This window comes from Cygnus olor, chromosome 11 (genome assembly GCF_009769625.2).
Source record: "Cygnus olor isolate bCygOlo1 chromosome 11, bCygOlo1.pri.v2, whole genome shotgun sequence".
Classification (NCBI taxonomy): domain Eukaryota; kingdom Metazoa; phylum Chordata; class Aves; order Anseriformes; family Anatidae; genus Cygnus; species Cygnus olor.
Genome location: NC_049179.1, coordinates 17,069,314 through 17,089,439, shown reverse-complemented (window position 1 = coordinate 17,089,439; position 20,126 = coordinate 17,069,314). Strand labels below are relative to the sequence as shown.

Here is a 20,126-nt window from a genome sequence, read left to right as displayed (position 1 = left end):
GTTCTTTTCTAAAGCTTGTCTTTCCCATTTAGCTAACTAGTATTCTTCTCCTTTAATCTACTCAGGTAAAAATAACCATTAAACATCACCTAAGTATTACTTAAATTCTATTTTGGGGATTTATGACTAGGATTAACTTCATGTCAGCTTTGTGTCACCTCTTAGTACAGGCCTGAATGACAGAAATTCGTTTAACCACAGTCTGAATCCCATTTCTTCCCTACTTCTGTATTCATACACATTTTTCTAACATATATTGATCTCAGAAACCCAGACACTTTTTAACACTTTATTAAATACAATATATACAATGTAACATATTGAAAGTATAATAATGAGGCCAATGGTAATATAATAATGACAGCTAAAGCTCTATCAAATAGGTAATTAATATTTTAATTATATATCACATATATCTGCGCCCCACTGTGAAAAATAACTGGGTCTAGTAATTTTCATGGCCAATGACAAGATTACTATTACTAATGGTCTGGGGTACAAGTGTTTATTTTTAACATTATTAACGGTACTAATTATGATGAATATGATTATTTAGAGTCATTAGGTGGTAGAAGAGTTTGATGATCCACTCAGGTGCCTAGAATTTAACATTCTCCATCTACCATCTATGGAAATTAATGACATAGCTTAACTCTATTGTTACCATATGCACTGCCATGAAAATTGCTTTTAAGGAGGAAAAAAGCAAAAGGGATCATCCGAGTGTGCTGTCCATTTCTTTACCATCCTACAAATGTTCATGTTTGCAAATTGGTAAGAAAGACAGAAAATAAGATGTTATGCACTGAAAAAAAATGAGACGGTAACTTTGACAGAGGGACAGGTTTCATGAGCACTCCTTCATGCAGAAGTGCTATTTTCGTTATTGTAGGGCTTGGAATCAGAGCTCTTGGGCCAGGTACCAGGTAGATACAGGTATCCACAAAAGCTTACACAGGCATGACAGACAAAGGAGTATTTTACAATGCCCCTTTTGCAGATAGCAAGCTTACACCACAAAAACCAAAGGGTCCTAAGACCATATAGCTTATACTACTTGGAGTATCTTCATCCATACCCATAAGCATGGCACACCTCACCTCCCTTCACTGTCTGTGCACCTTCACACACAAGAAATACCTGTGAAGATGCTTATGTGACTGAGGTATTTGGGCAGAGAAGGTGCCACAGGAGCTGAAAGACATATTACAACCATGTTTGCAGGCTCCCAGGTAGGGAAATCTGGTTTGGTGGGCAACTTTGGGCTTGTTACTGGCAGAGAGCACCAATACAGACACAAAGGCTGCAGCAGGGGTAGGCACAGAACAACCGTTTCCTAAAAATCAGAGTTGCAGCCTCAGCAAGGCCTCCACAACATCTGCTTTCACTACAATCAATATGCTATCCACATAACCACGGCATGGCCTTGCAGGTCTCAACCAAATACTGCCTCGATGAGGAAAATGTACATATAATTTTCCCATTGATTTTTAAGCCAGTCAATGCTTAACCCTTTACAGGACTCTCAACCCTGCAAAATGGCTCCTACAGATCCCATGGATTGCTTATGCATTAACTGCCTGTTCACTATAAACAATTGTCACCTCTGCAGCTAGATTTCTCACAGCACACAGAAGTAGAGGGCAGAATCATTAGCTAGTTAAATCTGATAAATACAGACTCTCAGAAAAGGATGGAAGAAAATGGACCATTCTCACTTTGTAATGCATTTCCTTCGGTGACTGGCACACTATTAGGATTGGGATCAAAGGGGATGGGATGCTGGCGTCTTTGGATTTGGGCCTTTCACGTCGTCTGATTGATGGAACTGAAAGGCTTCTGCTTGTAAAGCAGTCACCCCAAACAGCTGTCTCTTGCTCCTGTCCTCCTCTCCATTGCAGTATATGCAGTTCAGATTTCATTTATCAACCTCTTTGAATAGCAACACCCTTACGGTGGAAGTAAAGCCTTGCATTAAAGAGAATGCTTAGCAATTTGCATGCATGCACTGTATTGCTAAGCACTGTACAGCGTTACTTGCCAGAGGACATGCAGCAATGCGTATCTCCTATCTCCCACACTTTTCTGTTTTCTTAAATTATCAGTGTTTTACTTCCCTTTCATGTTCAAAGCATAGCAAATTTATTTGATATATTCTGAATGCTGAAGCATGCCAGTGACATCAATCAAACTACAGAACACTAGGAAAGCTGCTATAGAGTAATCAGAATTGGCCATAAGCTATAAATATCCACTGTCTCACGATTCTTTTGACTGCTTTGCAAACTTTGATCATTAGCACTGATCAAAGATCATGAGGGATAAAATGGTATTATGTAACAATGGCATGTATGCTACAGCCGATACTAAGGGCTATATATGACCTATGCATGACTATATTGTCTTTCTCTACACACCAGGAGCATTCATTAAAATGGCAGATTTATTCTGCTGTACCTTAAAGGACATATAACAGAAAACTGTAGTAGAATCAGAACTGGCATTACTCACAACCAGCCTGTTTTGTATTTGTATTCTCTGCAACATACCTCCTTATAAACTGCACAGGTGACTGTCTCATACAATGTCTAATTGTGCCCAAGAGGTCACAAAACATGACTAATGACTTTTTATTGTTTTCCCACTTTGAGATGAATTAGACATTTCCTCTCTAATAGCAGGATATATCAAGCACTTCACAGGTATATCTTGCATAGTAAGGTTATGCAAGTTAGGCTTCGCATTTTAATCTAATCCTTATTTGTATGAGAATGGTTTCTTAATGAACATATCTTTCATTGATTTCTAAAACATCCCCCATTACTAGTGCAGTTTTCCCAAATTAAAATTATGATATAGAATATGGGTTCACCTTCCTTGTCTGACAGTGTACTTCTCTGCCCCATACTCTGAATTAAGTATTCAAATACCTTATCAGAGCCTCAAAGCTTTCAGGCAAACTAAAATAGTATCCAACCTCACAGTTGTCAACTAAAATGACATAAAATTGTTTTGTACAGAAGAAATTAAATTAATACAGCCTTACTCATTAACTTATGAGTAATTTTCTTAGGAAATCCATCCAAAAAGAAAAAGAACTAATTGTTTCAAGTCCTCAGTCTTACACTTCTCCCAGGAAAAACAGAACGTTTAAGTTTAAGAGTTAGCTTACCCAGTCAGGGACAAGAATGCCGCATGATTCGCATGGCCACATGCTGCTTACCAGTAAAATCTACACCAGTAATCCGTACAGGTAAAATAAGAAGTGCCAGATGCACATGCATAGACAAAACTACACAACTACACCTGCACAACAAATCAAAGTTCATCTGTCGAACAGAAGACTATTGTTTGTTCAAATGCATCGTTCATCGTTATGTTCTAATCCTGCTTTGTTAATGCTTCACACTTTCTGAAGCTTGTAGATAGTTCTAGTACTTTCAAAAAGTAACTTATAGGTAGAGGTGGTCTCTCCAAAGTCTTATAAGAAAGGCTGAAAAACAAGAATGGATCCCATTTCTCCTGGGTTCAAGCCAAGTAATTTAAACACAAAGTTTTTCTTTAGCTGACTTGGGGAAGGGCACTCAACCAGCAGGTGAACCCATATTCTCATTAACTGCTTCTGTGTAACCATGTTCTCCACACCCACTTCCCACCCCCTGGAGTTGCTTGAATTAATAGAGAAAATCATTCATATAAATTATTTTGGTGACATATTTAAAACAGCTGATTCGCATATACAGGTTTCACACTTCAGGTCAGAACAAATTGTCCTCAAAAGCAACACAGTTAAATTGAGTGGAACTAGCATCCACCAACTTCCAAGGTACATAATATATATTATAAACTTGTCTTACTTGGCACCAATTTGACAACCTCAGTTTGAGAGAACAGAGTGAAAATGAGTTTTAAGCACTCAGCTACAAAGAGGGACGACTTTCATTATGTATAGTCCTTTAACAGACTGCTCAGATTGTGGAGATCCTTCAGGAAATTGACATTTAGTGACTCTATTGCAGTTTTAGTTACTACATGGACTACTACTAATTCCTGCTACTATGTAGACTCCTACAAGGTCCAGAGCTTCCCACACACAGATCTTATATATACCATGTTGCTTCTCATGTAACATTTGCTCTAGTCCTTAGCGGATTTACAAGGCAAGAAGCCAAATTTCACTCCGTGTGTATGAAACTGAGGAAGGAAACTGCTGAAGATCAGTATTTATCTTGACATTCCTGGACAGCAGGGTATCAGCCACTTGGAATGTACTCTCACATGAGGTCTTCCCTAGCCAAAAATTCTGTAACAAAACATGCTTAGAAAAGCAATGGAGAATCAGACGGCCTTCGATATGCGAAGGTGAATTCAGCACTCACGTCATTCCCACAGGTATGACCCAAAATGATTCATTGCCATTTCTGATTTACATCTGTGTAAAGGAGATCAGATTCTGGCCAGATTTTATTGTGCCTTTGTTTGTTAAAGTGTTCTTCCTTTGTTCATTTTGTGAGGAAGAAATGAGAAATCTCCATTTTGTGTGGTTTCTTCTCCCCTCCACCCCTTACAATTTGTGAGTTAAGCTTTCAGATTTTATCTCACCTAAAAAAAAAAAAATCCTGAAAAAAAAAAAGCGTAATTTTACTTTAGGTCATTCTCAAGGTCACTGTGGCAGCAATCTGATAAAACAAACAGTACAAACCCACAGGAAAAACCTGAATTACAGCACCTGGTCCAGTGCCTACCAAAGTCAACGGATGTCTCTGCACTGGTTTCAGCAGGCATTTGATCAGTCTCAGGGATAATTTGGCACTCAAAACCACTTTACCTCTTTTTTTTTTTTCTTCTAATTTCCATTATCTCAATCTCACTAGCATAGTCCAATTTTGGGCTTACGTTACATGCAAAGACCCATCATCTTGTCAAAGACACAATAATCACGATGCTGTTATAGTGCCTTGATTATATCCCTGTGTTTTATCTAGTCCACTGGCTCCTGTATTGGAAAAGATTTGCATTTCCCACTGACTTGCTGGTATGACTTTATTTTAAAGCCCTTTCTCCCCCACACCACCCCCATTGTAAGCCTAGCGGTACATTTGTGAAGAAAACAAAACCAAAGAAGCAGCCCTTGTGATTGAATGACAGATGCATGAAATATATTCTTGTATACATTTCAAGAACATGTAAGCTTTTTATCCAGTAATTGAGATCATGTGTGTATCATTACACACATACACCTATATCTACCTGAAAAAGACAAATACATTGAAGACACTTATATCGGTTAGGGTCTGGCAGACTTGAGTTAGCCAGAACCAGAGAAATGTATGTATATACAAAGTTAAACAAATATCACATCAACTTCCTCACAAGATTGTGTCACTTTGCCTTTAGTCAGAGGAAGGGATTATCCGCAAGGATTAGAAAATCACTACTTCCTCAATAAAGATGCCACCTAAATCTTTATTGGATGCACACATGGAGATGAGAACCAAGCGATACCAGCTGTGATGAAAGATTCCTATGTTTGAAGCATGAGAAGAGGAAATCTGTGTTGACTTATTTTTTATATTGTTTTTCTAATCAAATAGTCTATGGTAAACCTGGAAGTATATTGTGAGCCTAATTGCATTAACTTTCCTCAAGCAATCATTTTAAATTATTTTGATGAGAAACTCCCATCTATGCAAATCTCTAGGATTCATTTGCTAAGCTTGAACTTTGTCTTCTCATCTGCCAAAGAGAAAGAAATAATTGATTACATTTTCACAAATCTGTTCCCTCATTTTTTAAACCAAACACAGGACTTGTAAAAATGTTTCTAAGCCAAAGGACATTTCTATTTCTTTGTCTTATTTTCTATATATAAACAATGAACACTTTCACTGCTTCAGTCCTCTCTGTTGTAGGCCACATTATGGGACAATCTCTTCTGAATGTTCATCTTTCTTTTCTCCATATTTTTTCAATTTCTTAGATTTTTACCCTTTGCAGAGCAAACACCAATCCACAATAGATATTGTGCTCTACTGGTAAATTTGTACCTACTCCGTCAGTCTTCATGAATTACATCCCAACAGCCTTTTGCTTCTCCCTTTGCTAGCAAAGGATTTAAAATGTTACTCCACTTACCCTCTCCAGTCTCAATCCTAAAATGGCCCACAAGTGTTCCACATACATTCTCTGATTACATTACATTCTCAATATCCGTCTAAGCATTGAAAGCACAGTCCTTATTGTGTGGTTTTCCAACCAGCTTTTGTAATGGCACTAGCCCTTGATATTCAGGTTCATTAAAACTGCCTTTTTTCTATCCGAATAGCTAGCCTATACATGAAGTGTTTGGAATGAACTGTTGCAATCAGACTCACCTGTACACAAGTTTTCCAATACTGGTGCAGTATTATTTTAATGAAAACAAACTTTATTGACCATGGCAGCAAAAAAAAAGGTTTCTTCATCTTTCATTCCTTGAAGAAAAATTCTTGGCAGTAGGAGTTTGAAAATAAACACTACAGTCAGCTTTTTTTCCATTTTTGACAGTTAGGGGCAAAATTAAATAGCACTAATGCATTCCATTTATTTCAGATAGATCAAAGAAGGAGAGAATATGCATCATCAAGCAAAGTTTTCAGAGCATGTGCTCACACATACACTCTTGCTTTTCTAGCAGACTTTTTAATGGAAATTACTGTCATTTAGTCCATAGATTATCTTGATTGAACAGGAGAGCAAGCATCATTTGGAACAGTGCAGAGGTCATGCATGACCTTGGGTTTACTGAACATGCTTAGCCCATGAACATGTTTTGTTTCCAGTTAAGAGTATAAAGGTGTTGACAGTTCTAGTGAATCCAGCTGTGGTGGTTCTGGAAACTGCCTCTGCCAGAGCTGACCCAAGAGAAAGGCAGAAGAGAAAATATGTCCACATCTGGGACACTTTCAGCTGAAAGTCTATCTTTATGGCAGTGAAAGCAATCAGGGGATTTTGTGTTAATTAGACAGTATTCATTGCAGTCCTCTAACTTTATTAGTTAGTAACTTCTGAAACTGCCAAGACATCAGTAACTCCTCACACCTTTGCAGTAAGGCACACCAGAAGTTACTTAATAAGCACCTAAGTCACTGCTCTGCATTACAGAGCTTTACACAGAATAACAACTCATGAGGGATAACGAAAAGACACCTAGGTATCTGTCTGAATGCTTATTGAAACCCTAGTGTTTATCTGGAATATGAAACACAGCCAAATGTCTTCCTACTTATCTTACACCAGCCAATACTATCAGATATTGCCACTTTTAAATATTTTGTCCAGCCTTTAAGATACCTCTTTTAAGGCAAGGATGCTGGCCAGTTTTACTGAAAATGGACTGGCAAGCAGTTTTGACACAGATATTTTGGTCTGCACATTTTATTGATAATGCATAGTACTGCATGATTTTTTTTATTAAAACCAATTGTGTATATGTTAAATGGATTAAAAGATGTTTGATGGATCAACATGTTGTTAATAGGAAATCAGTCAAAAAGCAGTATTTCTGTAAAGATGTGCTTTGCACAATCTGCCTCGATCCACTACTGCAGAATGTATCAACAATCTAGAAGGCAAAACAGCAGGACTAAGGAGGTACAAGGAAGAAATAGCAATAAATGTAGCACTAATATTTAGTCATTACCAAAACATTTCATACAGGAAATTAAGGTACTTCCCTACCCCCAACCCCCCCGAAAAAAATTGTTTTTGAAAACTTGCTGTATAGCAATAGATCTAAAGAGTTGTTAACCTAAACAGATAGTCCAGAAATTTTAAGAATTAACCTGACTTTGATGTAAAAGCACTGGTGTGGGAAGAATATATCAGGCCTAGCCTCCAAGATATGAGTTGCTACCTGAATCTAGACAGATGAGGCAGCTATAGGGTGGCAACAGGGCATGTCTGACCGCACCCAGCATGAACAGGATGCTACACAGCAGAAGCTTCAAACCCTTTAACACCATCCCATGCAGCAGGACTAGGCCCTCTACTACAAATTGAACCAGTGGAACCATCAGCAGCCATACTAAGGAGTTTGTGTACAAGTGTCTCTCCAGCCTAATGAAACATTAAATCAGATTTCAGGCTCTGTCCTCCTCATTCTAGCCTCCTAGGCTTTCAGTTTCAAAACCAATTATATTTCCTAAGTCCACCATGCCTGTGGGCTACTTCCTGCTGTTCCCTTCCTTTACGAGCTTCAGCCTGAGATTTGAGCAGCCTTGCAGTCATGCCCAAGTGGATATAGTACCTGGTAGTTTTCATCTGGTGAGCAAGATGATTTTCTGTTCCCTGAACAGTCAATAGCCTGACAGACACATTGCACTCTATTGAATGAATACCGTTATGGCCTTCAAGGGGGAGGACAGTCAGATAGGAGCTGGGACAGGAGGCAGGACGAACCTTCATGAGAACCCATCATTGAATCTTCTCCCACAGGTTTACTATGGTATCCAAGGCTCAGACAAAAATATTGTTCAGATTTAGTTGCAAGATTTACCAACATACCCTTTGAGCAGAGAGTTCTGTTTGAACTTCATCCACAACATTAATTCCTTGTTTTATTGAATTTAGCTTCTCCAATGAGTTACTAAATACTCACTCGCACTTTCCTTAATGATATTTTTAGGGAAAGTAGTTCACCATGCTAACATATATTTACTTCACACAAAAGCATATATATATATACACATCTTTGTACTGGATACTAACAACTTATAAACCGATGTTATTACCAGAGTCAGTATGTATAAGTTGGCAATTACATATGTTTTCCTTCTTTCCACTATATAAATTTCCTTTTCTTAATAAAGTGTGGAAGGTTTCCCAAAGAGTTTAATAACCCAGAATCACTGAAGTGTAGCTGTTAAAACAAGCTAAACTGGTTTAACTTCTGAGCTGTCAGACTTAATTTGAAATGACGCGATCTGACCACTGTTTTCACGTGAATTGCTAAAATTAGGTCATTCCCAAAGATATGTAATAAATACTAGAAAGAATGTCAAAGTTCAGGGTTTTTTGTTCTGAATTTGCTTTCTTAAATGAAATTAAGTGGCAAAATAAACCATTAATTTATTACATCAATCTAAAAAAATAGTTAAAACAGTTGAACGTGCTAATAAACCATGAAGAACAGCATTCCTGTAATAAAAAAAAAAAAAAAAAAAAACTTTCAAAAGGTATTTTAACATTAAAAAGATATCTACTTCAATCATATTTTTTTTTCGGGCAGTAAAAGCAAATGCATATGGCATGAAAATCTGTTAAAACATAGTACTTTACACCTTTGTTTGTACCTGCTCCAAATATATTTGTCTATAAATTAACTGCACATGGTGGTTTTCACATTGGTTTATTTTATCCATGTGTTCAAGAAATTTAATACATAACCTGTATTCCATCGATTATGGTTATATTCAGTGACTGAAAAAGAGAGGGGATATAGATACACCTATGTATTTTGCATTTTTATAAGTGGTTTAAGTCCAAGGTGCCAACTTGTATATAAAAAAGGACAAAAAAAGTAACCGTGAAATTCTTCAGCATTTCAGAAGAGCTAAACACTCTTAAAATCCCAATGTATTAAGCATCATAAAGTAATGCAATAGTTATGTATGGGGTTAGTCTCATTCTGCAGACAGAAAACTGAGCTATGACTTTAGTGGGTTGGCTTTCTAGTGAGACCCACACAATCTCATGGTCCTCACCCCAACATCAACCATCATCTTTTGGCTTGTGTAGTAAGATTTGTTTTAAATGCTTACTCTCCAGTACTAGTTAGTACTCATGTGCACAGCTAAATATTATTACTGTTTTTCCTCCAAGGAAATCCACATATCTCAGAAAGAACCCAGGTATTCCTGATATCAAATATGCTATAAACTTCACAGTCCTGATTCCTGCTTCTGTGAGCTCTGGTTCCCTATTTAAAGAAAAAAAAAAAAAAGAAAAAAAAAGGCAGCATCACATACAACTCCCCAGGTTCTCCGCCAACTCCCTCAACATGCACTTCCATTCAAAGTGGGACGGATGTTTATTACATGTGGGTTGGGTCACTTCACCCCTCTCTTTTAATTTTAGTGCATGTGAAATTTGCCATATGGACAGCTCTGAAGAGCGAAGTCCTTCACTTGCAACTGTAGTAAAGCAACCCTTTCTATTACTGTTTCTTTAATATAACCCATCCCTTGGCCCAAATTTTTAGAAATTCATGAAGACTGAACAAGATCAAATCTTGCTCACAGCTCCCTAAAACTACCTAGCAGCTACAACTACCTAGCTGCGGGGGGGGGGGGGGTTCATCTTCTGTTTTCTGCTCCTGTTAGGTTGTTTGGAGTCTCACTCTGAACAGTTAGATTTGTTCTCACCCCCAGCTTTAATTTATTCCCACGTTATTGTAACAGTAATATTCTTGGACAGGTTAAGCATGGGCAAGAGAATTCAGATTCTCCCTTCCATTCACTCTTTGCACTGAAAGCTTCAACTTCCACAGGTATACATCATTCTTGGTATTTAGACTAAGACCAGAAATCCCATTTCATATCATCCTTTCTATTACATCTACCTGCTCTAGACTCAGACCAAAGATTAAGACTTAAACTCTACATCCCTTTACTTGATACAATGTCAGTTGGTACATTTATTTAAAGAGGTTACATATGGAAAAGGTTAGTACCGCAATCCTGCAAAAACTTGCCAAAATGCTTAATTTCAGGCATAAAAATAATTTCACTAAATGCAAACAACTCAGGCCCACTGAATTCAACATGCCTGTGCCTATGACTGAATTATAAGGCATAGGATCATGGACTTAGAGATCTTTATCCATGACCCAGTTTGGTGGGTCCTGACATAAATCAGATAAGCAAATCCCTTCTGCTTGCATTCAGAGTGCTGAATCCTTACAAGCTGGATGTCTTAGGAGATGCTAACAGGGAAGAGCAGCCAAGCATCTCCAACACTATGGCAAAATTGGACCTGTAGCCCCAACTGTTCAATTTGGTCAATTTTTAAGAAAAAAATGAGATATCAACAAAACTCAGTACAGCATCTTAGTACTACTGATAGGACAATAACCATATTCCAAAACTGGACTCGGTAAGCGCTGCCTAGAAGGTGCTTTTTTATTCTCTTCTTTTAATTTGCTTCAAAGTTTAATTATATTACAGGAAATATTTGGCTAAGGTGTGGCTATTCATCATGATTCCTATATTAACAGTATGATCAGAGAGGTTTCAGTCAATTTCTCATTTTAAGCTGGCTTTTACTTTCAGAATATAATTATACCCCCTCATTTCATTTCTGTTATAAAAAGAAATTATATCTTTTAATTTTCTTTTACTAAAGGAAAGCTTTTTCTTTAAAAACCTATGTTGTAGTGGGCAACATATTTAGAGCTTACGATCAGCAATTTCTCTAAAGAGGAAGATTTAAGGAAAAAAGTGGCTCTAAAAGTAATTTCAGCAGCAAAGTAGATTAAATATCCACCATATTAGTCACAGAGTATTAGATGGAATTGGATTGACTGGGAAGAGGTCAAAGAGTTGCTGAAGGTTTTAGCCCACCAGAGGAGCAATAAAATTCAACCATACTTAAAATCATTAGCTTTAAACCCTTTGATATGAGATCCAAACCTCCAATGCTCACAGAAGGAACCTCCAAGCACCATGCCAAACCAAAAGGAAACCCTTTAAGGCGTCTACATTTCACGGAAACCTTTAAGTAAAGTAGGAGAGTGAAGATAGAAAGGACCCGCACATGCGAGGAAGACTGGGGCACAAACAGAGGGGAAAAGAAAACAGCATTTAAAGAAAGCCAATTTATAAAATACCAGTGTGTTTGCTTTAACAAGTTCTAGTGGGGCCTGCAGTTCATTTCTTAGCTAACAGAAAACCCACCCAATTCCTGCACGCTTTCTCCAGTTTGCTCCCTTGCTCCCAGAACCCCTGTTCAAATGCTTACTTCTCTCTTCATTTTCTCGTGATAACAAGGCGCACTTCTCCTAACAAAGAAGGGCTGCATTTGCTGAGTGAGTATGGCACCAAAATGAGACAATCAGAGCTCTGAATTGTATGACATGATAAAGGAAAGACGTGCTGACAGCAAGGCAAGGAGGAAATCTAAAAACTCAGAAGTCATCTAATAGACAATCCAAAAGAAAAAGGCAGAGGAGTAATTAAAAACCCTGAAGACAGTGATGGGTCTCAAGTTTTTGAACTGGCTCCCTATTTAATAGAAAGGATGGTTTCCACCCGAGAGAAGAGAGATAAAAGAGAGACTTTTCTGTAACTAATAACCGACTGACATATTTCTGTTGGTTTTTTACATTTTTTTTCACTCATTTTGAAAATGACAAGTATAATTAAAGTTGTTAAATACATTGAGAGACTTGTCATTCAACTAAAATATCAACTCTTATAAATTTTCCACAATAAGTACTGCACACAGCACAATGCAAAGAAATGAATCTCTCACTAGAAAGATTTAGTCATTTGATGATCCTGTAAAAAACTCACCCAGACCTTCTATTTCCCACAGCAAGATAATGAACTTTTCTTCATGTGTTTGTGAATATAAAATGTATGTATTTAACTTAATTTCTGTTGTACAGAAAAATGAAAACCTCGAGAAGAATTTGTGGCCATTCTGAGCTATTTGGGACTTCAATTTTAATGCAAGTCCTTCACAGGAGTACATTAGTATTTTTGCACAAGTGTTTTGTTTTTCTTTTTATCCTTCATGAAAAATTGAGGATGCACCAGCAAGATGCCTTTTGGGGACAAACTCCAGTGCAAGAAATTTGACTGTGCTGCCAGAAGGCTCAAACTAAACTGGATCTAAGTGATACTTAAGACCTGTGTTAGCTTTCTATGCAGGTTAATTTTAATCCCAAAAGATCAAACAAAAATGTATCTTTTTTGGTGAAGCTATACCCTTTCAAAAATAACCAAATTCTCAAAACAAAATTTCAGCACTCATCTAATCTATGTACAGTGATAACAGTTATAATATGAACCAGAGGGCTTAAAGTGTTTTAGTGAAGAAGAGCCCACACAAATACATGAAGTACTTCAGAAATGGAGCGGTATGAAATAACGTGTAAAAAAAAAAAAAAAAAAAAAACAAAGAAAAAACATGCTTTTTCAGTATAAGACATATTGTAATAGTGTCTCAAAGAAGCCATCATCACTCTATGTCTGCAAATTGTGTATTTCTGATAACGCACTGGAGGAAGTTAGCAGGCAATCAGCGCGTATACTGAAATACACTGCTTTAGCTGCCTTCCTATGCAGAACGTGGACCTCTGCAAATTTCATAGTCTCTTCATCACATCTATGGGAAATTTCTGTTCTACTTCTAACACCCAGGAGTGACAAGAGACAGCGGGGCTTGGTAGCACACAGCTCTAGGTGGCAGTACAAGGCCACGAGGGGCAGCAGGTCCTGTCCCTCTTCTGAATGGCCTGAGTGGATGACAAACCCCAAAAGAGGGGGGACACGCTAAAACTCATGAAGGCAACACCTGCGGGAAGTTAGCTTATTTCATATTATTCAAAATGTGTTCAAGCTGCATTTGAATTCTGCCCAGAGTACATTGCAGTCATTTGTATAGTTGCTGTATAGATGCAAACAGACAGAAGGAAAAGACGTATGAAGCCTTGGCTCAGCCACTAGCACATGTTCAAGAGCAAAGTCAGTGTGAAGGGGGAATAACTTCCAGCTCGTCAAAGGCTTCAGTAAGTGATCCTCTTCCAGTCTGAATTCCTCTGACTCCTTCTGGGGCAATATAACTATGAACTTGTTCAGGCAATGGGAACCAACGCTATCTAAATTAACGCATCTGTTGCTATGGGGTGTCAGTTGGGTTCTCACTGTAAAAGTTACAGAACCCTGATTACAAAAGGAGTTTTAATTCTTAACTAAAAAATGAAAAGGATGATTTAGTTACTGGCATTTTAATATCCTCAGTAGTTAGAGCAGAATTTGTTATTTTTCATAGATTACTAGATGGGAACCAGACCCGCTTTTCTGCTCCTGCTAGCGGAAGGTCAATCCTCAAAGCAGCTTCATCTTTGTTGTTGTTTAAACCTTGACAAGATTGCTGAGATTGTCAGAAATCAGTGATGGTTTATGTACAGAGAATACCTGACCACTTAAAGCTGGGCTGGGATCTCCTGAACGAGGCAGATTATGGATGAAACTTCCAAATATGCTTCACAAAGCAAGACAGTTGCTTTTGCACTTCACAGAAGTAAAGATTAAAATTTATTTTCCCATTTGAAATGTATTGCCTTAAGCTGTTTTGATGAGTAGGTCCCATGTAGTAGTAGAATAAAATATGCACACACAAATATTAGTATCTGAGGACACTGTAAAAGAGTATCTTCAAGGATGTTATGTGCAAGGTAGAATACACTACTGCAGCAAAGCAAATCCGGTTTCATAATTTAAATCAGAACTGGATGAATGATCAATTTTTTTTCAAGGATAGTGACTGAAAGAATAGTTCACGTTTCATAGCTTTTTTAGTGCCTAAGATAGTCTGTTTTCAATCTCTGAAGGCTTATTTTTCTTTCTAAAGATGGCGTGGGGCCTGGGGGACCCACTTAAAGTTTCTTGCCATACTTGGCCAAGAAACACAAAGTGTTGGTGAAGTATAAACACAGAGCCCTTTTTCTTTGACCCATTCTGCAGTGTGATGGGATAGTGTTGTTAGTTTATGTGAGAGAAAATAGCATAGGCTTTCTGAAAAAAAAAGTGGAATTGGATTAAGGCCTTTGTGCAAGCCTCAATGCTGAGGGGAATTAGCAATAGTTGTAGGCACTTAAAGGAGCTCTCATGCTGAAGCTTATCCCAGATTTTACACAATAAACATTTGAATATCAACAGTGTTTTGCAACTTGCAGCACTAATGTATAAACTTCTTCCTTTTGAAACTCCCAAATCCCTCCAAACATTCGCAATACCCTCTACTTAAACATGTAGGGCCTATAGTGGAAAACACCCAGTCAGGGATGATTTTTTTTTTAATTTATTTTTCATCCCCAAAATCTAAAGTCACCTAGTACTATTAGCTGATTTAAGCACTTCAGAAGTTCTGTATTTTAACCATCCAACTTTTTCCCCTCCAGCCTTACTTTCCATTTAAAAGACAAAGATATCAATGGGACATGGGCTTGACTTGGGTATACTAATCTCACATATTTCATGCTACCATAAAAAGGCACTACAAAAGCTTCAAAGTGTTTCATTCTTTAAAATACTTATCTGTCACTCTTTTATCATTATGTTCATAGCATATTTTTTCTGGAGCTCACTACCAGGCTTAAACCACACTACCTCATGAACACTTGGAGCAGGCATTTAGCTCCCTCCCCTTAAACTCCTGTTAGCAAGCAGGATTCAGAATAGACTGACTAGGGAAAGCTGGATTCCTTGCTGCTAGAGTTGTACTAACACACAGAGTCCTGTCGTTAGCCATAAGTAAAGTCTGGCAGTTAATGACAGATTTTTGAATTTAACACTAGGTATAGCAAATTCACACTGACTTAGTTGGAAAAAAGACCTGTGTCTTTTCTAGGTACTGATTAGCAAAATTTGCTGATGACATGACATGACTAGTTTTTGTAGATGCAACTTAATTTCAGTATCCTGTTTAAAGGATGATAGCAGATTCAGGAACAAATTACTTCCATGCTCTTAGCATGATCCCAAAGTAAACCTTCTCAATGCAGTATGTAATTATAAAAGATTCTCTCCTCCTTATTTACTTTAACTCATGTTCAGTAGTGATGTATGTAAATCAATTTTACAGCTTTGCATCTGTCTACTAAAATATCTAACAAATAAGGCTATGGTGAAATAGCAGGGTGGGAAAAAGTTGGAGATCATTTTTTGTTGCAGTGTTTGTTTTGTTCTTGAAAGGACTGCGATAAGAAACTCATTGCATTAAGAAAAAAATGAAGACATTACTGCCCTGTCCAGTTCTGAAGCATGTTGAAGCAGTTTGCCTATTGAATTTGATACAATGATGTGTAGATGAATAAAGTTATCTCTAGTATTGAATAGGATGGTGTCAGTGGGAGGGTAAAAAGGGAGGAACTTGGAATCTGAAAAGAATACTTCCCTCCCCCCCCCTTTTTTTTTAAAAAAGAACTTGAAGGTCAGGGTCCAGCTGCCGTAAAAGGCTAGAGGACAAACAAAATGCTGGACAGGCCCAAATAAAGACAACTATAGACACATAGACACACATATTGCAGAGGTTTCCTGCTTCAAGTAGCTATTATATTAACCTACACTTTAGGCAAAGAGCATTTTTGGTTTCACACTGGTGAAAACCTAGGATGAGCAGAAGCACCAGTAAAAGTTGCATCTTTAATGAAAGAGATGAAACAGGCCAGCAAAGGTAGGAAAAAATTTTTTAAAAGAAGAAATTATGTTGACTCTAGTTTACTTGAAAGTCTAGTTATTTTGACTGAGATAAGCCAGTAACGTTGCTTTTCTCTTTACAACCTGGTAGTATCTATTCTAATAGATCTGGTGCCTCGCTCCTTGTAAGGCCTGCATAATATGTAGCAAGCCTTGAAATTTAAGTCAGTATATGAAAAACTTGAACATGGGTTCATTCACCCATGTTAAAAAACAGTTTATTAGTAAGAGTTCATATTCTGATAATTTATCATTCACATCATGGTCTGGGTAGGGGAAGAATCTTCAGGGAAGTAGTCAGAAGGGTTAATATCACTGATTAGAGGGAAAAACTGCTTTAAAGCTTTGAGTTGAGGTGCATTTCGTCATTCTTACTCAGTGCTGCTTATTGTTTTCTTGTAATTATTCTAAATTTAAATGTCTCCCCATAAAATGAAAGTGATTAGTATCTTTTTTAAAGAAGAATAAATACTAGTAAGCCTGTCCTGTTCAGCAGGGGGCAGGGGGGAGGGAGCTGGAGAGCTTTGTCTGAGTTTGCTTGGCTTTTTTAAAGCAAAAAAGGGAACACTGGAGTTAGAATAGTCTCACGATCTCAAGTTTTTAATATACATATTTAATAGCCTTGGATGACTGCTATAAATAACAACCCAATTCACTATATTACTGTTTTCCAACACTAGTTTTTTTGTTGTTTTTTTTAATCAGTGGCATAAAATTCTAAAAATTACTCCAAAGAATTTAACAGCTTTATATAGACTATATTTTGCAAGGCGGAGAGCTTACAGTAAGTCAGTCTAGGTTCTACTGATACCACATAGTTAAATAAGCTCTTTACAAGTTATCTTTTATACTAAGTTTATATAAAATCATGCAAGTTGGTGGAAAGGGAAAGGCAGAAACTAGAACAATCTTCTGTTAAAAAACACTTTCACCTTGTGACAAAAATGTTTTAAGAAACAAAAAGAGGGAAATAAATAGTATAAAAAGGAAAAGATGCAACAGTTAAGTCTTTAAAACAGTCTCAAGGCTAACGTAAGTTGCAGATCATTAACTGAATGCATTGTCTAATGGGCACAAATAGATAGACTTCATTTTGAAGTTTCTCTTTTGTTTGCAGTCAAACTTTAAGTTTGATCCAATCTACATAGATAAGTCTACAGATTAATCTGGAGGTTTAAATGGTTTAGCCAAAGGTTGGTCCAGCTTTATAATAGTGACAGCTGATCTGTGTTACTTTCCACTGAGATTTCTTTTTTGGATGACCCCCCTACATATTGCATCTTGCAATTAGACTGTTGACAACTCTATTATGCTGACAGCAGCAGTAGAGCTACACAGGGAATTATACAGCATGTTGTGCTGTAAATGTTACTCACAGATGTCTTAAATGTCTTAAGAGATGGTAGTTTGTCCCATGTGTTCATATCTATGCCGCAGTGCATCTCAAGTTGCAGTTGTTAAAGGTAGAATTGGTGACATGCTGAATCTAATGCAACCCTTACCAACAACTGCCTGAGATTAAGAGCCTGTCAGAATGATGTCAAAGGAGGTTTAAGAAGCGCTTTCTGAAGTTGTTCGGAGTTAATAATTAATGGGTATCTTTCTTTGATAGTTCTTTTATTTTTGGATGCAGCTGGCTGGAAATAACCACAAAGGGAACCCAATTTTATTTGTCATTAATTTTGACTTAGCAAATGATCATGTCCCATCATCAGAGCTTTACTAATCTGGCTGTACGATAATGTGAAGATGAAACCTTTGATTAACAAAACAGATTAATCAGTTTCTAGGGTGTTTTAGGGTAAGATGCATACATACATCTCCTCCCAGGTAGTTTTCCAGTACATGCTTAGAGATGTGTTAACTGTTGAAAGCTGTCGAGTAATCACAGTGAGGTTTTTGATCTAGGCTACATCTTCATCTTGTACATATGAATGTTTTGCCAACTAAATCAGAGGTGTTTTGTCTGTACATATGAAATGCAGATTTGGCATTGCATATTGGAAAATAAATGTAGGGCTCAAACCCATAATTTACGCTCAAAATTAAGATTTAAAAAGGATAATCTGAGTTAATATTTAATATTAATCTTGATATGACAATGCCCACAGATGCTAAATGCTGCCTAGATATAGGTAAAGATTAGATCCTGCCTTAAACATTTGTTTTCTTTTGATTTATTTTCCAGTATCCAAAATACGTGCATATATACACTACCTAGGCATTCCAAATCATACAACAGTAAGTTCACACATAACCTTCATGTCTTTACAAGAAAACCTGCTTGAAGACTCAGCCCTTTATGAGATCTCCATACTGTCACATAAGTGTACTGATCGCTCAAAAAAAACTTTGATCAAACTGATCTACTCTATTAAAATTACTTCCTAAAGAAATTAGAGAAAAAGAAACAGAACTGGAAAGAGAAAGAAAGAAAAATGCAGTATTCTGAATATTCAGAGATCTGACACTGAATGTTTGCTTATACAAAGAAGAACTGAAATGATTCTGTATTACTTAAAATATACTAAATTTTAAAAAGTAGTTCTTAACAGCGTGGGTGAGAAAAAGCTATATTTAAATGTAGTTGAGTTATTTTCATATAAGAAAAACAAACAATAATAATAATAAAATCCTTAACTATTACCCACAAGTTAAGAATCAAAGCAAAATCTAGCAGTTAAATAACAGGTCTCTTACTCTCCTGGGTGATCTACCCAGTGTAGATGAAATTCTATTGAGACAGAGCATTTTACTAGTCAGATAATGAACAAGGAGCAAGTTTATTGTATTGATTTTTAGAGAGCACACATTTCTAAGAAGAATATATTACCAATTTTCTAGTTATTAGGTATTTTCCATCCTGTGAATCAAGTTTCATGTTCATAAACAAGTGCAGATTGCAAGCTTCCCCCCTAAGACCAGGGAATTAAGTTAAATTTAACTGTTGCTGTCTATTTAGACACTGCAGTAGGTTTCTTTAGATGTGATAAATATGTACTGTGGTCCTGAGGTTTTAATGCAGACTACAGCTTCAGTTATAGTACCAGTTATCACCTGTTAGCAACACTGGAAAACTTTTGTACTAACAAGGATGTGACACCCACCACCACGACAACCAGTGCACAAATATATTTGAGTGTTTGAACATATTTTTGAGCTATGAAAGACACTCTTAAGAGCTGAGAGAAGCTTGACCATCACACCGCAGTTCTCGCTGATCCTCCATAACTGAAAATACCTTCTCTTACTCCCTCCCTCCCCAAACCCGGCTTAAAAAATTGTTTTAAAAAGCTGGCAACTGTCAGCAGGGAAGCTGAAGGTACAGTGAGGTCTACAGACTTCTTTAATATCCTGTTTAGACCGATTAAGTCAGGAAAAGATGCTGTTTCAGTCATCCTGAATATCTGATTACTATTTGAGCTGGATTTGATATTTGTCAGCAATGTACGAGAAGAAGAAACTTCCTGAATCTTGGTTGGGGAGCTCTAACAATTTTTGTTTACCATTATAACAGATAAGCACATACCTTTGTATGCATTTGTAGTCATGAATGTATGACTATCAATAACAAATGTGTACAAAATATACTGAAATGCATGCAAGCATAAGTCATTACCCTCTTTATTTTTCTCCCATTTTAAAAAGGGCAAAGATAACAGT

General features: G+C 37.1%; 1 long non-coding RNA gene across 3 annotated transcripts in view; it reads right to left on the bottom strand.

Moving 5' to 3' along the window:
• The window catches only part of LOC121076282, a 105,614-nt gene that overhangs the window by 73,822 nt on the left and 11,666 nt on the right, over positions 1 to 20,126 (bottom strand). The window lies entirely within an intron of this gene.